The sequence below is a fragment of the Acipenser ruthenus genome, chromosome 38 (genome assembly GCF_902713425.1).
Source record: "Acipenser ruthenus chromosome 38, fAciRut3.2 maternal haplotype, whole genome shotgun sequence".
In the NCBI taxonomy this organism is placed as follows: Eukaryota; Metazoa; Chordata; class Actinopteri; order Acipenseriformes; family Acipenseridae; genus Acipenser; species Acipenser ruthenus.
The window spans coordinates 8573799-8587597 of NC_081226.1; the positions used below are offsets into that span (position 1 = coordinate 8573799).

At 39.4% G+C, this 13799-nt stretch overlaps 1 pseudogene; it reads left to right on the forward strand.

Moving 5' to 3' along the window:
* Positions 1 to 16: 16 nt before the first annotated feature.
* Positions 17 to 13521, forward strand: LOC131706920 (zinc finger protein 271-like; annotated as a pseudogene).
* Positions 13522 to 13799: the final 278 nt, after the last annotated feature.

A 13799-nucleotide genomic window follows, 5' to 3' on the forward strand; every position in this document is an offset into this window, starting at 1 on the left:
GCTACTCAATGCCATCATGAGAAAGATATCATTGTAATCTAATGCTGAGGAGAAAGATATATTGTAGGGTTTGTCAGGGGCAATAAACCTGAAACATTACAGGAGAACTTCACAGTCAGATTTTAATCCCAGGGCTCGGTTTCACCAGCATCAGTCTTTACTGACTTTGCTTTCACACAGAAAGGCTTTAAGTTTAACTTTGCATTTTTAAACTAGTGTAACCCAGAGCAAACCCCACAGCTAAAATGCACACACTTTAATCCACTTCACCACCTAGCCACATGCCCTAAAAACTGTATCGCTGCTCTGACTGTGGGAAGAGTTTTAGGGATTCAGGAACCCTGAAAAGACACCAGCGAATTCACACAGGAGAGAAACCATATTCCTGCTCTGACTGTGGGAAGAGTTTCATTCAGTCAGGACACCTGAAAAGACACCAGCGAATTCATACTGGAGAGAAACCATTTCGCTGCTCTGACTGTGGGATGAGTTTCAGTCATTCAGGAGACATGAAAAAGCACCAACGAATTCACACAGGAGAGAAACCGTATTGCTGCTCTGACTGTGGGAAGAGTTTCAGTTTTTCAGGAGACATGAAAAAACACCAGAGAATTCACACAGGAGAGAAACCGTATCACTGCTCTGACTGTGGGAAGAGTTTCTGTTTTAAAACCAATCTTCATACACACCAACAAATTCACACAGGAGAGAAACCATATCACTGCTCTGACTGTGGGAAGAGTTTCCGTTTGAAAACCAACCTTCATATACACCAACGAATTCACACAGGAGAGAAACCGTATCACTGCTCTGATTGTGGGAAGAATTTCCGTACTAAAAATGACCTTCGAGTACATCAACGAATTCATACAGGAGAGAAACCGTATTGGTGCTCTGACTGTGGCAAGCACTTCCGTCAGGCAGGAGCTCTGAAATCACACCAGCGAATTCACAACGGTGACAAAGCCCATGTTCATTCAGAACGAAACCTTAACCTTGCATTATGAGTCCCTGTGTAATTTACTGTTTTGTGTATCGCTCCAAGAGCTTGATTTTTAAATGGTCAAAATGCTCTTCAAGAACTTAAACTCTGATTGTGTCAGAAAGTTGGCGGAGACGCGGACACGTCACAAGAGGCTTCTCTGCTGTCAGTTTAACTCAGGCTGTCAATGCAGTCATAAGAACATAAGAAAGTTTAACAACGAGAGGAGGCCAGTCAGCCCCTCTTGCTCGTTTGGTTGTTAGTAGCTTATTGATCCCAGAATCTCATCGAGCAGCTTCTTGAAGGATCCCAGGGTGTCAGCTTCAATAACATTACTGGGGAGTTGGTTCCAGACCCTCACAATTCTCTGTGTAAAAAAGTGCCTCCTATTTGCTGTTCAACAACAGATATTATTATTATTTATTTCTTAGCAGACACCCTTATCCAGGGCGACTTACAATTGTTAGAAGATATCCCATTATACAGATATCACATTATTTTTACATACAATTACCCATTTATACAGTTGGGTTTTTACTGGAGCAATCTAGGTAAAGTACCTTGCTCAAGGGTACAACAGCAGTGTCCCCCACTGGGGATTGAACCCACAACCCTCTGGTCAAGAGTCCAGAGCCCAGAGCCCTAACCACTACTACTGTTCTGAATGCCCCTTTATCTAATTTTTTTTTTTTTTTTTCAGGTCAAAGAAGTCTCCTGGGTCGACATTGTCTATACCTTTTAGGATTTTGAATGTTTGAATCAGATCGCCGCATAGTCTTTGTTCAAGACTGAATAGATTCAATTCTTTTAGCCTGTCTGCATACGACATGCCTTTTAAACCTGTGATAATTCTGGTCGCTCTTCTTTGCACTCTTTCTAGAGCAGCAATATCCTTTTTGTATCGAGGTGACCAGAACTGAACACAATATTCTAGGTGAGGTCTTACTAATGCATTGTAAAGTTTTAACATTAATTCCCTTGCTTTAAATTCAGCACTTCTCACAATATATCCCAGCATCTTGCTGGCCTTTTTTATAGCTTCCCCACATTGTCTAGATGAAGACATTTCTGAGTCAACATAAACTCCTAGGTCTTTTTCATAGATCCCTTCTTCAATTTCAGTATCTCCCATATGATATTTATAATGCACATTTGTATTGCCTGCATGCAATACTTTACACTTTTCTCTATTAAATGTCATTTGCCATCTGTCTGCCCAGTTCTGACTGCTGTCTTGATCATTTTGAATGACCTTTGCTGCTGCAACAGTGTTTGCCACTCCTCCTATTTTTGTGTCGTCTGCAAATTTAACAAGTTTGCTTACTATACCAGAATCTAAATCATTAATGTTAATTAATGATTTAGTTACACCACTGGTTACCTTGCTCCATTTTGAGGTTTCTCCTCTAATCAGTACTTTCCGTTTTCTACATGTTAACCACTCCCTAATCCATGTGCATGCATTTCCTTGAATCCCTACTGCATCCCTTCCTTTCTGCATATTCCTGATCCCAGTCATTGCTTGGGAGCGGGAATATGCAGAAAGGAAACTATTCTGCACCTCATCTGATGGACGAGTCAGGAGAAATTGATAACTCAGTGTGGGGAATCAGTATCAGGGTTTAGCATTTAAACTTCATAGACTTGAAAATAAATAAATTGATGTAACGAGTATCCCGACCCTGGTATGTAGCATCCCAGAGAGAAGACTGCACCGTCCTTACTGGACAACCGTCTGCAGGGTTTTATCCTGTAATCCCTGAATAAAAAAGATCGTGTTGCACCTGGACTCCAAGGTGAGAGGTTGAAGATGAATAATCCTTTGTGCTAGGGTTAGGTTTTCAGTAAGAAGAGAGAGCTACTCATTTAACGCAGATGCAAATTATTTTGGAGCCTTCCCAGGGAAGAAATGTGAATAAAATAAAACATCCTAGTTCAAACAGCTGAGTGTAAAGGATTGTGGGAAATGTATTCACTTGCATCCACATTAGCATCTCTGTTCTGTATTTTCGTGTCGTTTGGGGACTTCAGTTCCCATGATGCATTTCGAGTTGCCATGCTGCTCACACAAATACGTGCGCTCCTTGAAGACAAGTGGAGATGCTGAAAGCGATGGATAATGCAGCACCGTACAAGAAAAAGAAAGATGCTGCTGCAGATTTCAACATTCCCACAAGCACTTTGAAAACCGTTCTGAAATAACGGGATACAATAATACAGGCCTGTGAACAGCAAACTGGATGCAAGTCGTCAGCGTTTCTGATGTGCTCAATACCTGATGCTGAGGACGCCTTGCTTCTGTGCTTTAAAAATGCCTGTGATCAGAATGTGCCTGAATCTGGAATCACTATGAGACACACCCTGAGGAATGAGCACAGCAGCTGGGACATGCACATTTCAACTGCAGTTCATTTGCCATGTATACTTTTTAAAAGCTCACTTACAACTGTAATTACATTTATAATACTTTTCACTGTAGCTGACTGTAATTGAAATTTGATTTCAGTCTCACTGTAACTTCAATACAAACTGACAGTATGCATTTGAGACTGCTGATAATCAGAATTACTGATAACACTTTTTTGCTGGTCCCTTGAAATTCATTTTCATGAGAATTGACAGTATGTGTATATCTGGTGTACATGCGCGTCCGCAGTTAGGAACTGGTTTAGGGTGCAATAAGGAAACTATATAACAATATATAAAAAGCATCATTACATTTAGATTTGCTTCCCCCAGTCATACAGTTAATAAAGTGTTTTAAAAAACAATCACCATCTCAAATAAACAACCAAAGAACATTCTGCATTGAAACTGAGTTAAAAAATGTTTTACTGACTATACCTTACTACTTCTTATCATTTGCATGATTTATTTTAATTGCAAATCTATATACTGCACTATTTCAGTTTTGTTACAGGATACATTAGTTTATCTCTAATGTAATCACAGTTTTATATATACACTGCCCCTGTTCTGAGGCTATATGCCAAATTCTGGACCGCTTTGCTTTTCAGATAACGTCCCAAATTCTGGGCTTCTCTGCTGTTCCGAATTCAGCCGAGTTTATGGGATGTTCTGCTCTTACACATGACAGCCCAGTTTCTAGGTCATACTCTCCCCAAATTTTGTTTTAAGAAGAAACAGAAATCAAATTTAATTTTTTTTTTTTTAAAGCGTATTTATTTATTACAATGAAGAAACTGCATCACACTGAAATAGATTATTAAAGGTTAATATTAAAATACATTTTTGAGAAGGAATATGGCATTCCAAAAAAAGGACATCTCATTAGCTTATGTAATGTCCATCAATATATAGTGAGGCGTAGAGGTTTATCAGACCTCAATATGGAAATTCAACATATTTTATTCACCTATCACATGCAAATAAATAAATACAAACATACAAAAAAGGCCTATATCTGCGGTTTAACACATGGGTTTTAAGAGACCAGCGCCCTTCAACAACTTAACATGGATATTATTGGATTGCATTGGTCAATTACTCCTCATCTATTCCTGATAGTTATACTGTAGGCTAGCGTTGCTTGCAGCATTTCTGTGCAACTGCAAGATGTTTTTGCAGAATTCTACATGTAAGATTTCTGTTGGACTTTAGTCCCAATTACTGTATTCACAGTTTAGAGTGGGTCTCCAAACTTCACTGCCGTGTAAAAGGATTGGTTGTATAACTCTCTCACAATGTTAAAATGCCTCTAGGCTTTCCCACTCGTGTCAACGTCATATTCCTCCGACAGACAAGAACCAATCAAAACGCGAGACTGTTAAGCAGTTCCATCCCCAAAAACCGGGGCTGCGTCATACCTCCGCGTCTTTTCAAAGAGAAGAACAACAACAAACGCCAGAAATTTAAAAGAAAAAAGATTGAGCTCCGCAGAGTTGTTTTTAATTTATTTAACATTTTGTTGCGCACCACTTGACAAGGCGTGGACGATAAATAAAGAAAAAGTGAGTTCCATGTTGTTGTTTTTAATTGGTGTTTGGTTGTTCTCGACGCAGTGGTGTTTTGCTGTTAGCCGCGGGTTTTTCAGCCGGTCAGTGTTTCTGTGCAGCGCAGGTATGTGATGTTCTCGTCATGGGTAGCTAGTAATGTCAGCGCGGTGTTGATGTGGTTTAACCTGCTGAACTCGGATGCGCGCAACCTCTCGATGCTCTCCTAGTGTCTGGGATAAATCCCGACTGAACTGAACAGATACTGTACGAAACTACACGTGATTGTAGATTCATATTGAATATAAACTACATGAAAACGCATTGCGCGCTGAGAGATAAGCACGTCTGTCTGTGTTAATGACTTTATAAAACATAATGTTCTTGATTACAATAGTACTTGTTTTGTTTTCACTGCAGGTGCCTTAAACTAAATGATATAGACGCGGTTGTTTTAAACTAAATGATACAGACGCGGTTGTTTTAAACTAAATGATACAGACGCGGTTGTTTTAAACTAAATGATACAGACGCGGTTGTTTTAAACTAAATGATACAGACGCGGTTGTTTTAAACTAAATGATATAGACGCGGTTGTTTTAAACTAAATGATATAGACGCGGTTGTTTTAAACTAAATGATACAGACGCGGTTGTTTTAAACTAAATGATACAGACGCGGTTGTTTTAAACTAAATGATACAGACGCGGTTGTTTTAAACTAAATGATACAGACGCGGTTGTTTTAAACTAAATGATACAGACGCGGTTGTTTTAAACTAAATGATACAGACGCGGTTGTTTTAAACTAAATGATACAGACGCGGTTGTTTTAAACTAAATGATATAGACGCGGTTGTTTTAAACTAAATGATATAGACGCGGTTGTTTTAAACTAAATGATACAGACGCGGTTGTTTTAAACTAAATGATATAGACGCGGTTGTTTTAAACTAAATGATACAGACGCGGTTGTTTTAAACTAAATGATACAGACGCGGTTGTTTCAAACTAAATGATATAGACGCGGTTGTTTTAAACTAAATGATAGAGACGCGGTTGTTTTAAACTAAATGATACAGACGCGGTTGTTTTAAACTAAATGATACAGACGCGGTTGTTTTAAACTAAATGATACAGACGCGGTTGTTTTAAACTAAATGATATAGACGCGGTTGTTTTAAACTAAATGATACAGACGCGGTTGTTTCAAACTAAATGATACAGACGCGGTTGTTTTAAACTAAATGATATAGACGCGGTTGTTTTAAACTAAATGATATAGACGCGGTTGTTTTAAACTAAATGATACAGACGCGGTTGTTTTAAACTAAATGATACAGACGCGGTTGTTTTAAACTAAATGATAGAGACGCGGTTGTTTTAAACTAAATGATACAGACGCGGTTGTTTTAAACTAAATGATACAGACGCGGTTGTTTTAAACTAAATGATACAGACGCGGTTGTTTTAAACTAAATGATATAGACGCGGTTGTTTTAAACTAAATGATACAGACGCGGTTGTTTCAAACTAAATGATACAGACGCGGTTGTTTTAAACTAAATGATACAGACGCGGTTGTTTCAAACTAAATGATACAGACGCGGTTGTTTTAAACTAAATGATACAGACGCGGTTGTTTCAAACTAAATGATACAGACGCGGTTGTTTCAAACTAAATGATAGAGACGCGGTTGTTTTAAACTAAATGATACAGACGCGGTTGTTTTAAACTAAATGATAGAGACGCGGTTGTTTCAAACTAAATGATACAGACGCGGTTGTTTTAAACTAAATGATATAGACGCGGTTGTTTTAAACTAAATGATATAGACGCGGTTGTTTTAAACTAAATGATATAGACGCGGTTGTTTTAAACTAAATGATACAGACGCGGTTGTTTTAAACTAAATGATACAGACGCGGTTGTTTTAAACTAAATGATACAGACGCGGTTGTTTTAAACTAAATGATATAGACGCGGTTGTTTCAAACTAAATGATATAGACGCGGTTGTTTCAAACTAAATGATATAGACGCAGTTGTTTTAAACTAAATGATACAGACGCGGTTGTTTTATGTTATTTTGACAAAAGGTATTTAGAGTGTCGCGCTACAGGAAGTGGCTGAAAACCGGTGTAGGTGCAGAACGTGGTACATCATCAGAATGTGGTACTGGTACCAAAATGTGTACCGTCAAAAAATGGTATGCTGTCAGTGTTGTGATTGACTGCTGCACAAATCACTAGGAATAAGACAAACTGTAGATCACCCACAGAATGGTATATGTTTACAATGTTAGATAACACAATGTGTTGCTCATTAGTTAGTTACATATTTGCTGAATTGGTAGAAAAAAATGATATTAAAATGAACTTTAAAGGTCAAACAGTACTTTGTATTTGTTCAGATGGACGGTACCTTGTTTTCTGAGCTATAATTATTTGCACAGCCCGGGCACGCGCAGTACATGGTGTACCACGTTTTAACATGTACCGCAAAATAACACAGCCTGGGACAATTTTAAAAGATTGAGAAATGTTGGGGCACTGGGATGCCTGGTCACCATGTTATATATATAATTATGCTACACTTGACCATATACTGTTATACAGGCTTTTCAGCACGATAGGCTTTTTACAGTATATAGCGAATATTAATGGGCTTTTCCACATGGATAGACATTCTGTAATAACACAGGGATGTGGCAAAAACAATGCTGAAGCAACCTTATATAACATTTGTTATTTTGCACAGTTTAAGCTGTGTCTGAATGAACCACTCGCAGCGAGTCCAGCCTTTGATATGGAGACACTCCGCACTCACTTAACTTGAGCTTACATTAAACTATAATGTGGGCACATTTTAAGGTCTTTATTATAAAAAGGTCTTCACAGAATTAAAAAGTAACTTTAATACAGTCGGTAAAATTCTTTAGTAACAAAACTAATCTGTACACAAAATATTAAGGCATTGTCGGGTGTTCAATATGCTTTTAGTACTCGCATACACACACATGCGCACACGCACACACACACACGTGTGGAAGGCCATCCGGGTCAGAAACACACTATTTAGTGCATCTTCAAATATTTAGTACATGCAGGGGCACTGGCCCCTCCAATAATCATCTCCAAAATATTGATTTCTGCCCTTTCTGTCACTGACACTCACACACTAAACGTATTTCCTCATAAAGTGTAGTTATGGACGTGTGTGTACTTGAGACCTGTGCTTGACATCTTTTTGATGATGTCTGAACGGAAAGGAAAAATTGTAATGCTGAACCTGGTCCGACATAGGGCCGCAAAGGGTTCAACGTTTTCAACAGATAAAATCGTATGATATTAAAAATTTATTACAAGAAATTCTGTGTTCCTTCAATAGTAAAGCCACTCCTGCTATAATGCCAGATTGTATTTGTCCCTTGAATGCCCTTCATAACACATTTAAATTGATACATAATTATTTGTTCAGCAGCTACTAAACAGAATCCGGTCTGCTGCCATGGACAGTGTGAAGATGGAATCTGTCCAGATTAAAGAGGAGTTCCCTGAACTTGAACTGGTCCCCATTAGAGTGGAGTTCTCTGGGCTGGCTTCCCTCCCCATTAAACAGGAGCTCTGTGAGATGCAATGTGACAGCAGTCAGCCAGAGGTCTCTGAGATTAAAGCAGAGCACAATGAATTGGAGATCCCCCAGACAGAAGAACCCCTTCCTGTTAAACAAGAAGAGGTGCTGGAAACTGTCCGTATTAAACAGGAGCCCCCTGAAGTAGAGTTTGAGCACATGGAACCAGTGAAGGAAGAATCTGAGGACTTCAAACCAAACATCCCTGAGCTGGAGCCTGTACGCCTGCGGGTGTGTAGCGTGGTGCTGGAGAGAATCTGTGTGAGAGAGCAAGGCGCTGGAGAGGAAGGCTCTCCCAACAGCATGCAAGGAGGTGGAAAGGAAGACGGGCGCTCCCATTCAGAATGCAGTCTAGCAGGTGAGTGACTCCCAGTAGCTGTGACATTGTCATTCTAGATTGCGTGAAATCCACAGTGTGGTTGAGAGAGAGGGAGCATATTGGTTAGAATACTTTAAAACCTGTCCAATCTGGCATCGCTTGGGACTGGAAAGTGGTGCAGGATTAGAGAGTTACTGTAAAACATTGAATACTGACCTAAAGGTAAAATGACTAAACTATTTGAACACTAAACAACTGTGTTACTGTACATACACAGTGTAATAAACACAGTAATGCTTCAGCAAACTCTTCACCTGTTATTATCACAAGCCTGTTTAACCCATTCCCATAGAAAGACCTTCACGTGCTCGTACTGTACCTGCATGAGGATTCAGGTGCTTTCTGCTGCATTCAGGGTCTCTCACTGTTAGCTCTTTTGAGTTGGTGTTTTGTTCAGCTTTTCTTTCGAGAGATTGCTCACTGTGTGGACGATTAGACATGTATTTGCTGTTCAACAACTGCACAATTCAGAATGGAGCCGGCTGGACATGGTAGTGTACACACAACATCAGGCAGAAGGGACAGATTCCAGAATAGCCAGGCTCTGGATTGTAGAGGGGATCACACCATTCATTTCAATAGGGATTAGATCGGGACCCCAAAAACATACCGAATTAGAATGCTGGTTTGTAGAGGGGCTGGATTAGACAGGGCTCTACAGCTATGGACAAAAGCTTTGCATCTGCTACAATTGTAGGATTGAGGCAGCATTTAAAAATATATAAACATCATTTAGACCTTTTATTTAGCATCATGTAAACAAAGAAATGACATATTGCAAAATTCTACCAGAAGCCAGAATAGTATCACAGTATTTCCTGTTAGATTTCGAAATGTCACATTATATTGTGTGTATTTATTTATTTTTGTCGCAATCCTAAAATTCTAGTTGTTTCTAATCTTTTGTCTGTTGTGTAGGTTGCTGATGCATTTACAGTCTGTGTAACTGTATAAAATAAACTGCTTGTGCTTCTGTCTGTGTACTGGAGTCCTGTAACCCACTGTGTTGGGATTCAATTATAGGAATGATAAATAGAGAGAATTGAATTAACAAAACACATAAACCCTGCATGTGTAATGTAATGCTATGGCATGGGGCTGCACATTTCTAATGCACCGTGATGTATATCTGTACAACAATAAACAAGATGATTCCAAACAGAGAGAGGGAGGGAGCCGTTCCAGTCTCCAAGCACATCATTGACAGATTATGCTACATTACACTGCAGTTCTATGTATGCATCTGTACATAATCCAAGATAGAAAAGTCATAAAATGCCTCGATGAGAAATTGTAGCGTGTGTTAGAGGAAATAGACCTGAAACATTGCAGGAGAACTTCACAGTCAGATTTTGATCCCAGGGCTCAGTTTCACCAGCATCAGTCTTTATTGACTTTGCTTTCACACAGAAAGGCTTTAAGTTTAACTTTGCATTTTTAAACTGGTGTAACCCAGAGCAAACCCCACAGCTAAAATGCACACACTTTAATCCAGGGGTTCCAAACAGCACCACCTTCAGGCCGCGGGTGCAATGACATTCTATGTGTTTTTTTCTATTAATAACGATAAGCAGGCGTCGGCAGCAGCTGTAATTATAGAAAAATAAAGTGTAGCAAGGGAGTATCGGCGGACTGTCAATCAAAGCAGAAATTCACAAATCAGAGCTAACAGATTGCCTTCCTGTAGGCGGGATGTAGAGCGAGAGCTCTGACAATAGGGCGGTGTTGAGGTCATGTGATCGCTCTGCTGGCAGATGTAAAAAGTGTGTTCAGTATTCATAACATTACAATATGTCGAATCCGCTACCAAAGAATACGTTTTGTAAAGTATAAAGAACAGAAAAGGCAGCTGCAGGAGTTTGAATGCATTTGTACCGCGGGCTCAGATTTGAGGAGCTGGAATGGGTTTTTTTTCTTTTGTAGAAACGTTCCCATACTAACTTTTATAATAATATTCATTTACAATTGATGCCAATGATGAATACGTTTTTGTCACTAAGTAGCTATTAACATTTATATTTCGTGCTTTGATGTATGTTTCAATATTAATTAAATCAAGTTATGAATCAAACTGATAAGTCTTGTTGCATGCCGGTAATTGATTTATTAAAATGTTTGGTTATACTGCTATTTTATACAGACGTCTTAAAATAACGCTAGAATATTTTTTGTTGAAACATTATAGTAATAATTATACAATGGTACCTAATTTAAAAGGTTGATAAAAACGTCTGTTTAATCTTTGCAATTTATTGTATTCATTAAAATTAGTATTTGAAGTTTTAACTATGTGATTTCCATCTTTCACATTATTTATTCAAATGAGTAAAGGACAGTTTAGATTAGCTTTATTTATAATGTTACAGGTTTAAACATAGAAAATGTTTTTAATTTGACATTTTCCCCTGCTTTAATCCACTCCTCCACCCAGCCACATGCCCGAAGCCTACCGGCAGTCCCTCTTACTTTCTTTCCTATTCATATTTTCCAGGTTCCAGTCCAGCAGCAGGCAGTGGAAAATATCCTGACTGTGGGAAAGGTTTCACCCAGTTAGGACACCTGAAAACACACCAGCGAATTCACACAGGAGAGAAACTGTATCGCTGCTCTGACTGTGGGAAGAGCGTCAGTCTGTTACGAAACCTGAAAACACACCAACGAATTCACACAGGAGAGAAACCGTATCACTGCTCTGACTGTGGGGAGAGTTTCAGAGTTTCAGAACAACTGAAAACACACCAGCGAATTCACACTGGAGAGAAACTGTATCGCTGCTCTGACTGTGGGAAGAGTTTCAGTCGGTTACGAAACCTGAAAACACACCAACGAATTCACACAGGAGAGAAACCGTATCACTGCTCTGACTGTGGGAAGAGTTTCAGTCAGTCCGGACACCTTGTTTCACACCAGCGAATTCACACAGGAGAGAAACCATATTGCTGCTCTGACTGTGGGAAGAGTTTTAGTCAGTTAAGTAACCTGAAAACACACCAGCTAACTCACACAGGAGAGAAACCGTATTGCTGCTCTGACTGTGGGAAGAGTTTCAGGGAAAGAGGAACCCTGAGAAATCACGAGCGAATTCACAAAGGAGAGAAACCGTATCGCTGCTCTGACTGTGGGAAGAGTTTCAGTCAATCAGGAGCCCTGAAAGCACACCAGCAAATTCACACAGGAGAGAAACCGTATTGCTGCTCTGACTGTGGGAAGAGTTTCAGTCTGTTAGGACACATGAAATCACACCAGCAAATTCACACAGGAGAGAAACCGTATTGCTGCTCTGACTGTGGGAAGAGTTTCAGAGTTTCAGAACAACTGAAAAGACACCAGCGAATTCATACAGGAGAGAAACCGTATTGCTGCTCTGACTGTGGTAAGAGTTTCAGAGTTTCAGAACAACTGAAAGCACACCAGCGAATTCATACAGGATAGAAACCGTATCGCTGCTCTGACTGTGGGAAGAGTTTCAGAGTTTCAGAACATCTGAAAGCACACCAGCGAATTCACACAGGAGAGAAACCGTATTGCTGCTCTGACTGTGGAGAGAGTTTCAGAGAAAGAGTAACCCTGACAAAACATGAGCGAATTCATACAGGAGAGAAACCGTATTGCTGCTCTGACTGTGGGAAGAGTTTCAGTCAATCAGGACCCCTGAAAGCACACCAGCAAATTCACACAGGAGAGAAACCGTATTTCTGCTCTGACTGTGGGAAGAGTTTCAGGCATGCAGACTCCCTGAATAAACACCAGCGAATTCATACAAGAGAGAAACCGTATCGCTGCTCTGACTGTGGGAAGAGTTTCAGTCAGTTAAGTAACCTCAAACAACACACCAGCAAACTCACACAGGAGAGAAATTGTACCAGTGCTCTGACTGTGGGAAGAGTTTCAACAAGTTAGGACATCTTCAAACACACCAGTGAATTCACACCGGAGACAAACCCTAAGGACCATGTTCATTCAGAAAGAAACATTACCTTACATCAGCGCTCCAGATAAGATTTTGGGTCTAGGAGTAACTTACCCTCTAATTTTAACACAGAGTAAAATGTATTTTCAGTGGGTAAAATGCAACATTACCTTGAAGTCCTAAGTAATCTCGATAAATACTGTACAATCTTTGATGGTAATGGGCAGGCATTAAAAAAAAAGCCTTCCATTTTAAATGCAGTGTTTCTTTGAACTACGGCACAACCACAGTTCTCCAAGGTTCTGTATCGGCTCAGCACATTTATTTTCCAGGTATCACACTGACTCTGCAAATCAATTACATTATATTTTAACATGAACCTCTTTTGCGATAAAGACGTACCTGGCACGTCATGATTAAAAATGTTTAAAAAAAATATATGAATCTGGATTGCTCTTTTTTCACTCGGGGTGCTTCATTGAGGAGTTATTACACAACATATTAATGTCATTATATTACACAGATAAAATATATTTGATGTGACGCAGTTGTTAAATGTAATTTACAGCTTGTTTGAATGCAAGCAGTGGCCATCTATGGCTTGCACTGGAAACATCCAGAATGAATTTAAAACAATCTGTGTGTAACTTTTGTTTTCTTTTCAATGAGGATTGATTAGTAGCTGTTTTATCGAGCTGTGCTTCATGAAATCAGCTTTGAAGTAACATACGACTATTTTTCTATGTCTTGTTTTGTTCATGTGACAGAGAGGAAGACACTTCCTGCTCCTTACTGTCATCGTGTGACACCATTGTAATGTACAGAGTGTGTGGAGCTACTGTATCATCGTGTGACACCATTGTAATGCACCGAGTGTGTGGGAGCTACTGTATCATCGTGTGACACCATTGTAATGTACAGAGTGTGTGGGAGCTACTGTATC